Source organism: Dromaius novaehollandiae, chromosome 2 (assembly GCF_036370855.1).
Source record: "Dromaius novaehollandiae isolate bDroNov1 chromosome 2, bDroNov1.hap1, whole genome shotgun sequence".
Classification (NCBI taxonomy): Eukaryota; Metazoa; Chordata; class Aves; order Casuariiformes; family Dromaiidae; genus Dromaius; species Dromaius novaehollandiae.
Window position 1 is genome coordinate 34,598,406 of NC_088099.1, and position 19,804 is coordinate 34,618,209.

Consider the following 19,804-nt stretch of genomic DNA (forward strand, 5'->3'; position numbering starts at 1 on the left):
GGGAAGGAAGAACACTGGTAAAGTCTCTTTGACAGCACTGCTGCTGATCACAGGGTAAGAAGACAGGCCATCTCTATAGGGAGTGCTATGGTTGGCAGATTTTTTTTTCTCTGCTATCAGAAGGTCATAACGTAGTGGGGTGATGTATTACATACAACCACCATATGACACCACTTGATAATGCTGCTGTAATTAAAAATAAGGCCTGGACACCATAAGACTATTCTGGATTTCAAGAATATGTGCTCTTCACGCTATCCTACTTGCAAATTTCCCATTATGTGTCATCTGCTGACTCCTTTCATTGAAAGGAGGACAGCTATGCTTTTTTATAACATGTATCCTACAGCATGTCACTGGAAATATTTAAATACCAAATACAGCAGATAAATATATGAATACGTCTCTCTTAACATAGCCAATAATGTCTTTACTGTAAATGCTGTCAAATATAATGAGAGACAAGTTATTCCACTCCGAATGTGTAATCCCTTTCAAGATAAACTTCTTTAGGTTAGACTTAAATGCAGCTGGTAAAATGTTAATGCAATTTTTCTGCTTTTGTTTTCTGTGAATTATTCAGGTCTTACTATCTGCTGTGTAGTCTCTGCTAATTCACAGAAAAAATGGTATCTAACTGCTCTTACGAACAATCATTGCTTTAGGCAAGTATAACATGTTCAAGTGCTGTAACTCTGCTGATTATGCCAAAACAGCTCAAAGAGAAATGCCTGTGCTACAAAGATAATTAAGAAAAAGGTAGTTGTGTGTTATGAAGAAAGAAGTGTTTAAAATATGCCCAGTAAGTCAGATTATCATACAAAAGCTATAGTAGTGGAGTCTTCTTACAGTAATATTGGTCTTTTGCCTCTGCTGAAACATAGGCTCTTTCTGAACGCTTGAGAGGGCGTGTAGCTATGAAAAGGACTCATCGATAAACAGTCCTTTAAGAATTGGATAATCCTGCCTAGACACTGCATAAAATGATTAAAAGAGTACTATGATCCAAGGCTTGATGTGGTGCAACAAGAAACAGCTGAGTGGAAACAAAGTTGAAGTGGTGCAGGCTGGTGAATATACTGCTCAGTTAGGCAGCGTTTTACCTCTCTGTCTTGTCGTCATCTTCCTCCGTGTCTGCTCGTCTTGCCCTTTAGGACAGGGGCCACCTACAACAGGGTGTATGTTGTACTACAGGACATTGTACAATGGGCTCTTGGGGCGCAGAGGGTGTGTGTTAAATCATGCTCTTGTAATAAGAATACAACAGGAATAATACGGGTGCTAATAAGATGTGGACATCATAATATTTTTTTCTCTCTCATAATTGTCATTTGTCTCAGTTTTCTCACCTAGGAGAATCTACTAGGAAGGAGCTTAATGTGGTGACTGGAATATTTTGGCATATAGAGTAGAAGTAAGTGCATGTGGATGAATGGATGTTTGGGAGAAATCTGTGCAGGGGAAGGCAAAGGCATAGTGGAGAGAAATGTATATAGGAGGCTATTTAAAAAAAAAAAAATCAAACCTGATAAGGGGAATGGATTTTACACAGAAGAAGTGCTGCCAAAATTTTAAGGAGATGATGATGTTGTTACCCCTTGTTAAGGATGGGTCAGGCTGAAAAGGAGAGCAAGTTGGGAAAGATTTCAAAGTGGAACAGACATTATTCGCTTCCATGCATAGGATGCTTAAATTACATTTTGAAAACAGCATTGCGCATGACTCATTATTAAAAGTGTGGTCATACTGATTTGTCTCAAAGTAGAGAACAGGTCTTTTGGGCAGCTTTGCAGGCTTCCTAGGGCCCTGTGAATCTGGCTGTTTGAGGTGTCTCAGCAGTCTGGATTGCTGGTCTTTTAATACCATGCAAGCCTGCTGCAGTCAGCACCATTATAACAGAGTTCAGCTTATTACAAAGACAGAGTGTATTTACCTTTCAGCACAAATGAAAGTCTCAATCCTTTCAAAGGCTACCAACATACAGTTTTTTAGTGAAATAGATCCAAGCCTGCGCCTGCCTCTCCAGAAGCATGACATTTTGGTTAGTCAGCAGGAGACAAGCTTCAGGCTCAGAGACCTGGAGAGTCTCCAAATGTGAAATATAGATCATGTTTTGTTAACTGCCTTCTGTAGTCTACTAAAGGTATTATCTCTATACAAACCTTGTTTCCAGTATATCCTTAGCCCATTGCAAGAACACTACATGAACACTAATACTTCTAACTTTCTTGTTCATTGTATACTGTATATAAGCACCTGATTCAACTGTCTGAATTCTATTTCTCAGGTGTCACTATTATCAAATACCTTTACAGATGTGGGCCTATGTTTCTGACTTAATTAAGTCTCATTATTTTTATTAGGGCATGGAGTGGTTCTCATTTCTCAACATCTGAATTTCTGTGAATAATTGTATACACGGCACCAAAAGAGGTCATAATGATTCTGTTTCAGGGCTGTTTAATTCAGACATGAACTAGCTTGAATATGTTTTCTGGATATTCAGCAATATGCAATGCATGCTCTGTCTGTTGTGCATTTATGGTTCACATCGTGATTTTTACATGGCAGTTCCTTTGATAACTTGAAGTAGATCTTCAGGAACAGATTGAAGGTAAGTAAAACTGTCAGAGGCATATGCAGTAATTGCTTTGTTCCTTAGAGGGTTTGAGAGAAGTGGCAGACACTTTCCTTCTGAAAACAAAAAATGCTTCAGTAAACGGTGTTATTAAAAACCACTGTTACAAATCGTTTGCTAGGGATGCATAAGTGAGCTAAAAATGTTTTTGGACTTGGAATATTCCTTTTGGTAGTGCTTACTATTTGAAGAGTATTTGAGAGTATTGGATATGAAATGTTTATAATGAAAAATGGTACAGAGCAATACAATAAAACTGTACTTAGGAAAAGACTGACAATAGGGAGAGTACCACAGAGAGGAGGTGGTTATTTTTGTTATGAAGTTTACAAGGCTCTCAAGGAACATGATAGAAACTTGCAGCTTCCTTGATCCTCAGTATGGTCCATGTAGTATGGGGGTAGAAGCAGGGGATTTTCATGAAAACTAGTGTACAATTGTAAAATTAAAGATCATGGTATGCATGCAATTTAGACTGTGGCTCCTTTCAGTAATGCAGAACATGCTGGCCTCTAAGGACAGGTGGGAAGGGGGCTGTGATGCATGGAGAAAGCTGAGAGCAGTGAGTAGAAAGGCAGAGGCCAGAAACCTGTGTCGGTGAGAATGAATCCTCTTCATGACCATGGACTGTGAGCAAGTTTTCTTCTGCAGTGCCAAAGAGAGGCTGTAAAGTGCCACTTTACTGTCACACTGTGCAAGTTGTTTGTTAGGCTGATAAGAGTCTTCAGTGCTGGCTTTATAACATTGATGAAGTCAGTCTACCTTTAAAAGAGAAAGAAGTTCGGCGGTTATACAACAAACCATTTTTTTCACTACAGCTATAACTCATATAAGTTTCTGCCTGTCTTACCTGACCAAAATCAGATATCCCATTGCAGAGGATGCTATCATCTCATAAATTTGGAATTAAGAAAAGAATTCCAACATCTATATGTAGGTCCTTATTAAATATCTTCATTTTATTTTGAAGCTTCTTATCACTATGTAGCTATACAGCCTTTTTTTCTATTACCCATATGTTGATAGAGATACTTGCAACAAATTAGCATCTTTCTAGGCACATGCTCTGCAGCAGAATTTGGGTGTTACTAGCATTCAAAATAGTCCTCAGGAAATGTGCAAGCTGCCTGGAGAGCAGTAGGCACTATCGCATCCATTTCTTAGTGTGACTGAGTTAAGACAGTCAGGTCACGGCATCCATCCTGAGCAGCACTTGGGACTTGGTGCTGTGGGCTGCCGCGCTTTCAGCTGCGTTGGTGACTGTCTTGGACATTTGCGCTTGGGCAAGCGAGCGGGGGACAGGGCTGTGGGGGCTGCTGGCCAGGTGGTCCCTCAGCCAAGTGTGCGACGTTCACCAGCACCAAGGAGGGCTTAGAGCAAGCGGGCATATTAAATGCACGGCAGCGTGCGAGAGGCAGCACAGCCTGCAGAGGGAGAGCCGTGAGAGCTCGTGCCTGTTCCTGGTTCCTTCTGTTTGGCTGGGCAGCTCTGGCTGGCAAGTCGCTCTGCCTCTCTGTGCTCCCTTTGGCAATGCGTGCATCTTCTCTGTTCGATTGTAAGCTTTTGAGGATGTGGATTGTCACAAGCTATACGTGTGTACAGTACATAGTTCATTTGTGTCTTGCTGTCAGGTTCTGCGCTGTTATTAACTGTGAAAAATCCCTGCGACTTGTTGATTTTTAACTGTCAAAACCTTTCAGAATTCTCCAGCAGAACCTTTTGCTGGGGCCAATCCTGCTCCCAGGCTTCTGCCGGCTTCTTGCCATTCCCCGCAGTTACCACCTCTGCCGCCCCTACTTCTTAACACGCGCCTTGCTCCCTCACAAATTTTTGCTTTACTGCTTCTAGCCTAAAGTTTTCCTTGCTCCTCTGCTCCTGGAAATTAAGTAACCTTCTGTCCCAAGAGGCTTCCCACTGCTGCTTGCCAGGAGTTGCTTGCTTGCTGCTTATTATAAAGGTTGGTCACAACCGAGCAGAAGCCTTTCACATTAGGAAGCAAGTTGAAATGGTAGCCAGAGACCACCCAGGGCATAGAGCCCATAAATTTTTAAGGTAGACGTGGTTATAGATTGCAGTGAAAGAACCTGCGGTGTGGGGAAAGAAGTTGTTGAGTTTGTGTTGGGATAATTTTTTGGAAGTGGATCCTGTTGTTAACGGACTACTTTAAGGAAATATGACCAACTTTATGATGGACCATTTGGTGGGTGGGTGTTTCCCTCACTTGTGAAATGGAGTAGATGAGAAATAGGCAGGAGAACAGGAAGAAAGTAGGAATGGATTTTAGCTCCAACTGGGCAGCCTATTTTTGATTTTTACTTTAAATTTTCTCTTCCCCTCCCCCCCCCCACCCCACCCCCCACCCCCAATGAACCAACTTTCCAGGGTGGCTTTTAGTCATGTCTTGGATTATTTGAAATATTTAAATATATTTCTTAGTTGCGATCAGGTGCAGAAGTACACAGAAGGCAAAAATAGATAAATGTATTTAGTTTTAGTTCATTGATAATGTAAATGCTGGGGATAGGGATGGAATTGTCCCATTTTGAGCAAGAACAAATTAGTTTCAAAATAATTGTTGACCTGAAAGTTTGAAAATAATTATCTTTTGGGTAGATGTGCAGTGTTTTTCTTTCAGGCTTTTAAGATTTGATGTTAAAATGAATGGAAAGGAACTTTTGAAACAGCAAGAAACTTGTCTTAACAGCAGAGCCATATGTTTGGTACAGTACTGGAGCCTTAGAAATCTTGTCTGTCTTCCTGAAAATTGTAATTCGGTGACTTCATTTGAAGTAGAGTACCTCAGGGAGGTTTAGTTTCCAGTTATAATGACACTTAGTAGGTATTCAAGTGACTGCTCTCTCTATTCAATGCTTAATGCATTATTAGTATTCAGGGACAAAGGTGAGAGGCAAGACTTTTTTTTTTTTTTTTTTTAATTATTATTATTGTTATGATTGTGGGTGTGCCCAGGTTGGAATCTGTTCTGTTCTTAGCTAATCAAATACTATGCTGCAACAGTTCAGGCTTCTTGGGGAATTGCACCTGATGACAAAAGTATTGTATAAATTAAAAGACAAGCAGAAAACTACATGCTGGCTGGAAATACGTCTTCATGTACCTATAGCACGTTGCTTCAGAAGTCAAATGCAAGGAAGTGTCAAAGTAAAAACTGCAGGAAAAAAATATGAAATTGTTAATAAAATACCAAAGTGTTAGAAAACTATCTGAAAATATTTTTGAGAATTATATAACAAAAAGTCCATTCTAGCAGCTTGTTGACTGTGTACACAGAGGAAAGAAAGATAAATTGCATATTATAAAGCCTTAATTGGCAGCAGTTTAAGAGAAGTATTTTATTTGGAACTAACAGGTATGTAAATATCCCTCCATAGCCAACTGAATAGTATAAATTTTCAGGCCTCTTCAAAAGTTGATGCTCATAGAATGACCTGGTCATGACTTCCGTAAAAGACAAAAAATGCATGCTCCTGCTTGAACCAGAAGATAAATAGGAAAGTGGTATCTGTGGTGTACAGGCTGGCTTCACTTGCAAAATGAACCTTTTCTTCCTTGACCTTCAAATACCCAATTAATTGAAAGCATTTGCAGGAAGAAAAATCTTTTTCACAATAGATTAAACAAGGATGGTAAGTACCAAGGATGTTTTATCAGTCATTCTTTAGTGTTATTTGACGTCGTCATTAATGGAAAAATAATAGTTTCATATAACTATTAAAAATGTTCAAATAGAAAAAGCATACTGAAGAAGGGGGCCCATGCATTTATTGAGTTAGTATCAATAAATTACTCATTATAAAGGTACCTGAGAGAGAGTAGTCCAAAGTTGGAATATCTGTTCTGTAGCAACATTAATGGGGGTGTTGCATCTGAAGCAAAAAGAAGAGATTTTTTTTGAGGAGGAAAAGAAAGACCAAACTTGTTTTGTTATTTGAAATGAAACTATTTTATAAGTGTGGATATGATGATGCATCTGAGACTTTAAAGCTGTGTTCTCAAAGTCCTTGAGAAGGGGAATTATGCTTCAGGGATCCCTGGCAAACAGTGTCCAAATTTTCCAGTGAAATCTGTTTCATCCGAAAAATCCCAGTGAGCTGCAATTGGCATATTCCTATAACTTTAAATGGTATTTTTTATAAGCACATGGCATACAAATTACTGTATTTTTCTTTGAGCTATTAGTACAACTTTCAGCCCACTAGTCTGAATAGAAATCTAATTCTGCTGCTTATGGAAGGGATATTTTGAGTACAGGCACGCCAGTATCGCTGCTGGTTCAGTCATGCACTCAAAAGTGCAAATAGAAAGCTGAAGAAAGATACTGCTCTTCTCATTATCTGAACTGGAGGCTATGTTAGCTTTAACAAGGAACCATCAAGCCTGCTGGTGGTGAGTTTTCCTCTTTGGTGGGTTGGAGAATGTATGGTTAAGCAACCTTTTTCTTATGGGCAACCAGAAATATGAAGGAGAAAAATGCACTGAAGATAGGGGACAGGGTGACCCAGGATTTAGGAAAAAAGATAGAAAACCACAAAACTGCTTTTAAGAAAATGTTAGCTAAACACACTGGAATGCAAATTAAGCTTGACAGTAGTGTAACAGGCATGGATTTCCCCCAAGGAGCTTGACGGAGGCCTGCAGGTCTCTCATTCTTGTGCTGATTTGAGGCATGCATTTGTACTAAGGCAAGTTGGGCTTTTCATGAGGGAAAAAATGGTTACTATGAAGGTTTCTAAAGAGTATTTTAATATTGATTTAATAATTGGACTTGGTGCTTTTTCAGGGGAGTATAAGCCTTACAGATATTTGAAAATACTAAGCACAAATATGAAAGAAAAAATATAAAGAGGGACTATAAACAGGATTTGGCTGAAATGAAATAGAAGTTGAATAAGAGAAACAGTTTTCCTTATGGTAACCTTTTCTTGGGCATAGGATAAATCTAGTGAGATTAGAGGAGGAATTATGGATGCCAGTAAAAATATTCTCTCCCACATTTAGGTCATTTACACTATGGTGGTGATATTTATATAGCAGAACCCAAGATCAAGAAAACTATGACCTCGGGGCTTGGGGGAAGCCTTTGCAAATAACTACATTCTGATCTACTCACTAGGAAACCTAAAGTAGGTCTTGATTTTTGTGCCATTTTCTTCCTGTGGGTCCTTAATTGAAAACAAGGATGTTGGAGGGTTTTTTTTCTGTGTTTTTTCGTTTGTTTGTTCTTGTGTTTTCTTACTGGCATCAAAGAGAATAGAATTCAGCTCCAAAAATTAAATCCTGAGAACCATCTTGTACCTTCCCAGCTTCAAGGTGATGCTTACAGGTTGCTGTTGCACCTATAGGTAGTTAACTCTTGCAAACTTCATCCCTGATGATGGTGATTCTTTACCCTCCCTTGCTATCTTCCCTGCAGTTAGACTCTGGCTTTAGTGGCTGTTTTGAAGGTTTTTCTTGTTAATTGTTTCCCAGCTGGCAATGAATCACTGTGTGCTACTCTGTTCTATTTTCCACTGTTCTGAGGGCTTGTTTATTTATTAATAAGAACAATAACAAACAGAAATGCACTGCCTCTTCATAACTGTTATTTGCCAAGCACGTTGTGCCAGAGTACCTTGCACCTGTGTCATATATTAAGTCTGTAACAGACGCTTAACATAAATAAAATGAATAATAAAACTAGTGTTTACTTGGCACCAATTTAAAAATATCTACCTCTGCGTGGATCAGCAGCTTCAATGTTCGGCTGAAATTCTGAATAGCACAATGAAATTATTTTACCTCACGCCTAGGCCATTTATTTTATGCTGATGTTACTTACATGACAGAATTTACACAGAATAAAACAAAACAAGCTCAGGAAAGCTGTCACTATGGAGGGTAAGAAAGGTTATTTCGAAGTAAACCTGATTTGTATTAAACAATAGATGAAAAATACAAAGTGAGAATGGATACACATCAGTATTAAGAATTAAAAGTTTACTCAGGAAAGTTAGGCTTAATGAAAGTCACAGTCTGACTGGAACACGAAAACTATAGTTAAGGGAAAAAAAACATTGGTTACTGTACCTGACATTTAGGACTGCAAATACAACAATAAATACTCTTCTACCTTGCAAAATTCAGTTAGGACTGGCAAGGGGTCCTAGATATATTGGAAGCTTGTTATAGACTCTCTAGGTTGGACTCTGATATGGCTGGAAAGTTCAGCACTGTTATTAGTGAGAAAGAGAGAGAACTGGTAACATTGCGGGAAACTTCCACTTCCTAAATATAGTTTGGAGAACAAATGCCACTAACAGTGGTAGGCAAAAAACATTCCTGAGAGATGACAGCTGGCAGATTTCATTACCAAACAATCTCTGAAAGGGCAAGAGCTAAGTCCTCTATCAAGTCTATTTTAGACTTTTAGCAGAGATGTTGCAGAAGATAACCTTGGATCAACTGACCACATGTAGGGAGTTTAAATTAAATGGAAAATAAGTCTGAAAGGATGTGCATTTGACACACTGAAGTTAGTTGAAATAAGTAGTTCAGGGGTAGGAATAAAGAAAAGGCTTTGCATTTCTTCAAATTAAAGTTACATAAAGTATCCAGATTCTATGTCTGTCGAAAGAGGAAAACATTTATTGAGAAAGGCTCCAGAATTGTTACGCAATTCAGCACACGCATAAATGACCTGGAAAAATAGATAAATAGGGGGCTATCAAAGTCTGTGAACAATACTGCATTTATTCGAGGCAATAAACATGAGGACTGACTGTGAATAACTGCAGAGGACCTACTTGATACTGAATGACTAGGAAAGGAAGTGGTATTTGAAATTCAATTTGAAATTGACAGGTACATGTAAATTGATCCACTTGATTATTAGCCCACAGAGATGAGATCTTGAGGCTGTAACAGGCAGCTCTATGAATATTTCATCTTAATATTCAGGAAGGTCAGGAAAGCAAATAATATTAGGAATTATGACAAAAGGAACAGAGAACAAATCACTATTTAAATGTGTGCTTTGCATATTGAATACTGTGTCCAAAACAGGCATGCAAAAGGCAAGAGAAAGGCAAGATGGTAAGAAGGATAGTTAAAGATGTGAAATATCTTTGACGTAAGGAATGATAAAATGGGGTAGGATGCTTCAGCATGGCACAGAGAGAACTGAAAAGGTAATATTGTAGATTTCCATGTCACTCATGATTTAAAGGACAAGTGAATAGGGAATGATTGTTCATAGTCTCTTTCAGTATCAGTAGCATCAGATAAAGGTAGCAAGGACTCTGCTTAGAACAAATAAAAGGAGATACTTAATGTGTAGTCAAGATATGGAACCTCTTCCATATGATCTACAGGATATTAAAAGCTTTCATAGTTCAAAGAGTCATCACACAAATCCATGAAAGAAAAATCAACTGAGGCCCATCAGTTATAAAGATACCATGTCTTTGAAAGTTCCTCATCAATGTATCACCAGATGCTGGAAGGGCATTATAGGTAAATATCACTGTAGGCTTCCAAAACTTACACTCTGTCCTAGGCATCTTTCATTGAAGGTGACCTTGGGCTTAGATGTAGCTTTGGTTTGAGTTGGAGTGATACAGTAGTGTTCCTTGGGGGTCTGTTGTCAGTCTTATTGAATACTTTTGTTATTCACTCTGCTGATGAAATATATTGAGAACCAATTTGAGAGATGCTGTCAACACAGAAAATAACGGGTATTGAAGATCATTAAAAATGAGCTGAATGGCTTTAATGATTCAAGAAACAATATTAAATTTAAAACAGCAAAAAGGACAAAGTCGCATATTTTGGAGGGCATAAGGAAATCACAAAGGGGAGCACAAAGGTAGTCTCCAACGGACAATAACCAGAAATTACTATACAATTGTGGGGAGAAAAAAGTTAGTGGCTTCTAGGATGAAAGAGGAAAAGGTCTTTGGAGAGAGCTTATTTGTGATATCATTCTAAAGGTATGGGATAATCGTTTTTATTCTACAAGCTCAGGTGTGCACTTCCCAGTGGGTATATAAAACTGTGCTTATCAGCAGAGAAGCTGTCTCACTCCTGCGTATTTTGTGGTTCCCCAGCTGGGCTAGTGATCTTTTTTACAGACTTCAACATGTTGCTTTTTAATTTAGTTTCCTTGGAAGCACTGCATCATGACTGTGGAACTTAAATGAAGTTCAAAACTATTACTTGAAGGAAGAATGCAAAATAGACAGTTGGTCTTTTAAATGACACTGGGGTGAATGACCAGGCCTTACAATGGGAGGAGTCCACCCTTGTGCCATCTGCTAACATGCTCAGGGCAGGATGTACCAGATGGAACAGAAGACCCAGCAAGAGATCTGCTTTCTGCTAGGGTACATGACATGTAGCTGTGGATTTAGCAGCAAGGTCTGGGGAGCTGTAGACCTTCCCAATGTGCTGGATCACCCTTCTCCCACCTCCTTCATGTACTGCTTCCAGTCTGCTGTATTCCATGTATTTGTGCCTAATAGGAATACTGAGGACTTTGCTTCTAAAAAGCTATCATGTGTTTGTGAGTGCTTTGTTCTTATTTTCTTTAAAGTAAACTGATTTGCTCAAGCTGCAGTTCACATCAGTGTCTCTAGCCAGGTACATGTTTTATCCTAATTCTTCCCTCTGGATCTGGGTGTTTGGTTATAGTGACAGGAATAAAGATTAAGCCTAAATCTCCTCAGAGTTTATGGCACTGTAGACTTGTAGATGCTGTGGATTTGCAGCTGATTTTTGGGAGGAACAGGGAGAACCTATTACTATAGCTTCCAGTTTTCTGACCCAAGTGAGTGCCTCAGGGTATATTAACATATATGAAGGTTATACTCAGAGACAACATTAGATAAACTTTGTTGTTGTTGTTTGTTTAGTTTCTTTAATTTTAATTACATTGTTTCTCAAGCTCCAGTTTCTTCTGGTTTCAGATAGGGCCTAGAGTCTTTACTATTGCTTGCCCAATGATTGGGAGAAGAGGCACAGAAGTGAAAGAGCAGGGTGTAAAATGTCTGTCAAAGACCTGACTATCTTTGCTTGGTGGCTGACATCAGTAAGGCTTGGACAGCTGTACATTCAGTGTCAGCAGATGTACTGCGTATTTCTAGGACACATTGTCTGCCTTTGTGCTTCTGAAATACCTCACTGAGGCAGTATTTGTCCTTCCAGGTGCTAACATACACAGGTACTGTCTAGATGCGATTGTACGTCTAATACCAGGTTGGGGAAGAGGAATGCTCTGCCACTCTCGGTAACCTGGGCTTGTGTGTGTGATACAAAGTTTATGCAAGTCCTTCATTGGCTATGCTTTTTCCAGCTTGCACAGTCACTTGAAAAAGTTAATTAATTATCAAACTGTCTGGCATAATTCAAGCACCTGCTCTCAGACACTTAACAAGCCCTGTTACAGAGACTGTACTATGCTGTACAGTTCAGACCGTAGATAATCTTCCCATATGTCTTGTTTATAGGTAACCTATTTCCGTACAAAGCATAGGGTTGGGTTTCCTTCAGCATTAATGCTTGGAAATGCTTTCTGTGTTTCTAGGGCTGTGTTCCCTGCCACAGCTGCACTGCCCACACGCTGCTGCCAAGTAGGTCGCAGTCCTGCATAAAGCAGGAAAGCAGGCCGCTTTCTGTGTGCCCCACAAAGCCCTGGGCGCACTTCACCTCGGTTTTGGAAGGATTCCCTGAGCTCCGAAGTGGCTCCCCCACGCGCATGGAGGCGAGCCAAACAGAGCTGCTGGTTCAGGGCAGTCCTTTACGAAAAGCTGGTGGTTGTTTCAGAGTCTAGGATTTTTAGACCTCCCGATTTCAATGGGGAGAGCTCAGCTTGGTTCTCCTCCACTTTCAATGCAGGGGAACAACTGCACCTAAGAGGTAATGTAGCTTAGCGGGAAGGACCCTGCAGAGCTAGTCAAGGGTTCAGTTTCCGCCCTAGTCATAAGCTGTTGTGGGACCTTGGATAAATTTTTCATGCTTCTGTTTCTCCTTTTTGTACCACGCTTTGTCTTGTTAGACTGAAAGCTTTCTGAGCTTCATGTTATCCCTCTGTACTGAGCTGAACACAACAGACCCCTGAACTCTTTTAGGCACTCCAGTTTGTACCGTGATGTGAATAATTACTAAACCAAACTCCATGTGATGCCATTTATTTTTAAATATGATTTTGTTATGGAAGTGAAGGGTGACTAATTCTTCAAAAAACTGTGTGCTATGCTCTAGTGAAGGTGTTGTCAAATGTCCCTGGGTGTTTCTGCAGTTTTCCTGTTTTATTTTTACGATAATAAGAGTGTTTATATAACTAGTTACTAAGTCCCTATTTATTAATTTAGTCCTAGGAGACACTACCAAGAATATTTTTTTTTAAAAAGTATAATATTTTACAAAATACTTTTTTTTTTTAAATAAACCTTTGCCTGTTAGATGGGAAGTAGCATTTGCCTAACCCCAATATGGTGGAAATGTCAGCAGCTATTGGTGTACTACATACATTCATCTGGGATTCTCTGGCACAATCTATAGTGCAAACTGGTAATTTCCTGTAAGGGAAAAATAAGCAGGTGATGGCATTTTTTAAACCTGCAATAACTGCTTGGCAAACATGGCTGAAGAACAATATTTTAAAATGCCTTTATGAGACAGCATAACATTCTGAGAGTGGCTTTTCTTTGGGGGGGGGGGTCACACCTATTAGATATCACTGAAGACAAAGGGCAGAAGGGAACTTTACCATTTGCTTTTGGAAAATAATTTCAGACTGATGTGGGAGAGAAGAAAAAAATTTTAATCTGTATGGTTAAAATTTTCCTGTCATTTTCGTTAAACAAGTCTGCTAGAGGAAGCCCATACAATTTTCACTTTCCACAGGCTTTAAAAACCTGTGTAACAGCTATTTGTATCATTACTGAAATCATGTTGAAATTCCCCCAGTAAGAATGTGATCTGTATTTTTGTGGATCAGTGCTTTATAGGGGTAAGAAAATCTGCACTGGCTGCGCTAGATGTGTGTTAAGTTCAAATTTTGTGGAAGGATACTCAGGAAGCAAATGATTGACAATGTTGGCCTTTAAGGGGGCATAATTAGTCTTTAAAGCTACCACCTATTGAGACATGTGGTTCTAGTTTGTCTCATGGTGCTGCTGTTTTTGTTCTGTGTCTGGCTGCAGAGTCAAAAAGAAAACAGCGCATGGGATTTGATTGTTTGTACATAGAATGGTTAGTGCTTTTTTTTCCTTGAGAAAGCTTTTCTTTTTTTAAAGCATAAACCAGAATCTTTATGATTCCTCATGAAGACAAAATTCTCTATCTGAATTGTAATTGAATGCACATTTGTCTTGTTGCATTTTATTATAGGCAAGAGACGAAAGACATATTCCATTTAACTGTATGAGGTGACCAGAGGTAGAACGTTATACTAAAAATAAGGAATCAGAATAGTTATTGCATAGCTCAGGACTGAGTGGATTCATTTAATCACTCAATATGTAATAAAGGTGAAATTTAAGTGCAGATAAGATGGACTTATATCTGGAAACTTGTGCTGACTGTTCTAAATTATTAGGATGTGAAGACTTAAATATGAAGACTTGTGAGTTTTTTCACTTGAAACATTCCCTCTCTATCTTTGCATGTTTCCCTGAGAAGTCTTTGTCACTCTTTGATTTGCTTAATACTTCCCCTATTGTTTTGTAACACCCCAGAACTCAATCTGTGCAAACTCTGTTTTTTTCCCCACTCCTGAGTATTTTCTTTGTGATGCTTGTGGTGTCTGAGTATCCTCCTTACTGCAGTAGCTCTTGCAGTTGTGCTTTATGGCAATATTAAGTAACTCTCTTGCACCACTCTGGCCCTTATGATTTTGGGGAAAATCAACTGTAATGGGTCAAAGACAAGTTAAAAAAATCTATATATCTATATAAAAATTAAATATTCAGTTCTGTTACGCTGTAACTTTGGGGGGACCTTACCTGAGCTTTTTGAATATGTGAGGTTGATAACACAACATATGGGCTAAGTAAATTTTTCTTTTAATTGATCCTCACAAGCTAGTTAGTGGAAGCATTCATCACACATGCAACTAACTCTATTGTAATTTTATCCTACTGTTAGTTTAATACTAGCAGTTTACCATTAACTGTACAAGGAATGTGTATTGCAATGTCATCAAAGATATAAATCTTGACTATTCTTTTTTTCTAACTTGCCTCTGTTGTACTGGACATGAGCAACTCCTTTGGATTTACCATGGCAAAACTTAACAGTTTTATAAACGGTTGTGGAAAGAGAATAAATTCATGTTAATCTCTTGTATGCAAGTCCCAAGCCTGAAGGCATACCATCAAGATATAGGTGCAGGATTATATCCTAAATCTTAAACAATAAAATGCCTTGAATGAGGAAGTACTGATTTTCCTCTTGCACGACTTTCATTGTTCTGAGTTTTGACTGAAATTCATCTTTCAACTCTCTTAAACTCGATTAAATTGGTTCTTGGAGAGATTGCCAAAGTCTGGGAGATTTCTGGTATCAAGGTAGATATAAAATAAAATCTGGTTTTCATTAGTTGGTTTAAGGAACAGAACTTTTCTTAATCCAGAGGATCAGATTTTTGGCATTTGCTTTGTGTTTTGGAAGCAGGAAACTGCATTTCTTGTCATTGTTGTTGCCACTGACTGTGTGTGGTAGGAGAAATACAGGGACTGTGTGAGCAGAAGCTTAAGATGTGCAGAGGAGGTCAGTGGTTGATCTGGGAATGAAGAAATGACTTTTGTTTTCATTTCTGAAGGGATGAGACTGATTTTTGTTTGTGGGATCATTTAACAAAGCTGCAGATATGCTTTTTTCTTAAGGGACAGTAAGGATATGGCTGTTTTTGACTATTTGAAGATACTGAGCATTAAGGGCTTAGGATTCTTGTGTTCTCTTGTCTAATTGTCTGGATGAAGGTCGTGCGAGATGCTGGAATTGGATTGCTGTGTGCCTTCCTGTTACTGAGTCATGGGATGGAGTCAGGAAACCAAGCACCAGCCCTTTCCCTTTTCTCATCACATTGCTAGGAATTTGGGCAGCAATGGACCAGAAGCTTTCTCAATGGAGCATTCTTTCTTAGTCTTGAAATATGTTACTAGAACCTTTTTTCTGTTTTTCTAGAAGATGAGAATGTGACCATGAACTTCTTGTGGTAGGCTCAACAGTATTAAATAGCTGCAGTGTGTTCCACTGGGACAGGCACTGGAACCAAGTGTTTTTAGGCTGACCAAAGAAAACACTGGAAACATTAAGAACAGTTTGATTCAGCCAAAAATGCCATTTGGGAAAGACACAGTTTCTTTACAAGCTGCCATGTGAGGCTATTGACACAATATGTTACAAATCTGCCTCATAAAATGAAATATTTTGAAATCTCATGTGCAGTTAACAGATGGACTAATTGGAGACTAAATTATTTGTGGCAGTTAACTGGCAGATGGGTTGAAGCAGGGTTTTATCAAGAAGTAGATATGACTTGTGGAAAAAAGATAGGAATTTGCAGAATTTGAGATGAACTCTGTATTTTAAATTGAATCTATTAGTTATCAGGGACACAACACAAATGTGCATCTTTAAAAATACATCCAGATGCATCAAGGCAGAAAACAGGAGTAAATTAATGGGGGACCGTAGGGTCTCACACACTGGTGTTTTACTGCCTGAATCTTGATGGAGACCAAATCTGGTGTCCCACTATGTGGCTGAGTTCATTTGTGGCTGGTTAGGATGTTTCTTTGCACTGAAATGACAGGAAACAAGGAAAGAAATGATTGAGTTTGGTGATATTAAGTGGATAGATAAGAAAACAGGTCAGAAAGGAACTTAAGCAAAAAGAAAAGGGGGGGGTGGGGGAAGAAAGGGTGGGTAGGTTTGAGTATAAAAATAAGCAAATGGAAGAGAGAGCAGTTACTGTACAGAACAAAAATAACGGTGAAGGGAAAGACAAGAAAGAAAATGTGGAAAATTATCAAATAAAGTGGAGGGCAATTAGACAGGAAGAACAAACCTGAGACAAAAATGAATTCTATTTTTTATTTTTTGTAAAGCTTAGTGCAAAAAAAGAATACAGTAAATTGTCTGATCTGAGTTCCTGGATGTTAGGTTGTGGGATGCTTGCACTGATGTTCATCACGAGCATGTTTGAGGAACATTTGAACATTACAAAGGCTGCTGCTTTAAACCCAGAAATCCTCTCTGGCCACACTGTGTATGGAGCTATTTGTTTGTGTTAATGATGTCTGTCTCCCCGAAATGTTGTGCCCTTCCAGAATGCATGTTCCTGCCCATTTGTCCCTAAGAGTCATCAGTTTTACCCTCAAAATTGCTATTTGTTGCAGTAGTTTTGAACAAAAGCTGGTTGGAGGATTCTTTTCTTGAGCCTTTCATCTATAATGTTATCAGGGACTATAAAATAAAGACACTCTGCAAATCCAGATTTTGATTTTGCTGCCCTTTTCTTTTACTTGGTTTCACACTGGAACTAACTCTTGTCCTGTGCTAGGGTCCTTTCGCTTTCTTCTGGGAGGTGGAACTCTCACCCGTATGATGCCCATCTTGCAATCTCTCCACACTCTGGATAACAGCTATTCTTTGGTATTATAACAAATATAAATGGCATAGTGTTTTTCAGCTTTGTTTAGGGTATACTTGTACTTGACATGTACAGAAACAAGGAGCTGCTTATGACAAATTGCCTGGTTTTATTGCTTCTCAATTATTGCACTTGCATTTTTTACCATAGAATTAAATGTACAGCAATAAAACTATGGCTATTTATGCAAAGTGTTTTTTTCCACTGAAATTTTTTTGAACTTTATTTAAAACTAGCACGAAAAATAAGCCAAAACAAAACACCTAGCTTTGATTTCACTACACTAGTGTTGAGACAGGAAATGGAGGGGGTAAGAAAAAGAAAAGGCCTTTAAAGCATATACATAAGCATATTTATGTAGTGCTTATAAAATGAGAAAGCAAACACTGCTCCCAGCCTATATGTATATAGGTATGCCTAGTGGAAATTGTTAAATGATATCAGGAACTGAGCATGGTAGACACAGACTATATTTGTGCACCTCCAGTTAACAGCTGAGATACAGCGAGCTGAGATTAGCTTGGGCATTTCACTAGTGCAATAGTTTTAGGCCAGGTTACCTTGCAAGGCGTGAGAGTGCAGTGAAGAATTAGGATGTGTGGATAGCTATGCTGTGCGTACCGGTGAATCCTAAAAAGACCCCAGTATCTGGCCTTTATGATTAGGACAGGCAAAAGGCTTTGCTGTGCAATGCTGGCTGCAGTGAGAAAAGAGGGTGACTTATTGCTACTGAGCATCTGGCCGATGGGATGCCGAGCCTCCCCACTGGCCCAGGATTACTCAAATATTGCTGTCCAGCCAGGGAGGTGCCGCGTTCACGTGGGCTGGTTCATGTGGCCCCCCCAAGCTCTGCCCCCCTTCCCGATGCTGGGGGGGATGCACATGGCAGCAGACTGCTAAAGGTGGTGATACGCAGTATTCAGTCAGCACTTCTCTATTTCATATCAACTTGAGGGTTGGGGGGGTGGGCAGCTCTTTATAAACACTTATGTTGAAGCTGTGACATACTGACAAAATTCAGGCAGCTCAAAATGAAAGCTGACAGTCTGTCCTTAATTTGCACCAGTGGGAAAAATGATGTGAGAGGGCGCAAAGTCAAGCACAGAGTATCAGCTGGGATTTGTGTTCCTGCGTACATCAAAATCTTAACGATAAACACAGTCTTTGAGGTTTTTATGCAGACAGAACTCTTAAGGAAGTTAAACATAAATTTGTGGTCAGGAACAATCTTAGTCTGATAACTACTGCCAGTTTGTTTGCATTATTAAATGTAATTTAATTTAGATCTTCATTTTAAAATGCTTACTGTGGGTTATAAATGTGTTTTCTAGGAAGCTTGATAAAGAACATGCAAATATGATGGATACTGTGCATCTTTAAATATATAAATCAAAATGTCAGTGCAAAATAGTTGTTCTTCTTGCACTGTCACTATATAAATTTAAGTACTGAAAAAGCTTCACATTTCTTTTGGGCACTAAATTACATTCTAGACTAAATAATTTGCCAAATCTGTAATCTGTTTTTCTCAGGGGGACAGGGGAGTGTTAAAAGTCAAAGCTAATTTTTAGTTACGCAAGTGAAAAATCATCAAATTATTTTTTTTAACTTTTTTCTTTGCCTCTGACTAAAACCTCCTAATTTTCCTCCTTTAGTATTGCTCTTGCAGTTTACTTTATGGTTTCCATCCCTTTTAATTTTTTTTGGCCAAATATACAATGCCAGAATAGAGATGCAGTGTAAATCATTGACTTAGAAATAGAAATGCTACAACATTAAGACACAAAAAAAGGATTGATTGTTATCAGTATAATAATTCACATGTTAAATATTGATAGCTGACTTAGTGTAGGATACAACATTCCAGGTGTTTTATTTTTTTTAATAAAATAATACCTTATTTTTATTTGTATTCCACCAGCATGAATACATTCATTCCAAAATGCATGCAAGATAAAAGGGAATCCATTTGTAAACTACATAATCTTAATAAATAGTTTCAATCTAATAATACATGATGGTAGTGCATTTCCTGTTAAAACTGCAAGCTTTTACCAAAACGAGAACAAACTCTTATTGTCCTTATAAATATTTTAAATAATTTTAAAGTACATATTTTGTAGCAATTTTATAAAAATAGTATTTTTGATAAATTAAGAGGTTTCATTTACATGACAAATAACGTGCAACAACTAACCATTCTCTACCAGCTCTATTTGGTTGATTGTCTAGATGACATGCAGCAATAATTGTGCCTTTGCCTTCACAGAACTGACAAACAGACCAGCAGGACCCATGATCACCTTAAGCAAATAGTGCCATAAATATTGTTTGGGAACAACCGTCAGACACTTGGGGAAAATCTTTGCTTCGATGAACAAAAGCTGCCCATGATGGTTCTTTTGTTCCGGACTTCCAGCTGCTCTGACCCTCAGGGTCTTTCAACTATCACAAAAGTCTGCCAAACAGACCAGTAAGTTACATCTGTATACAAAATGCTTTTCAACATG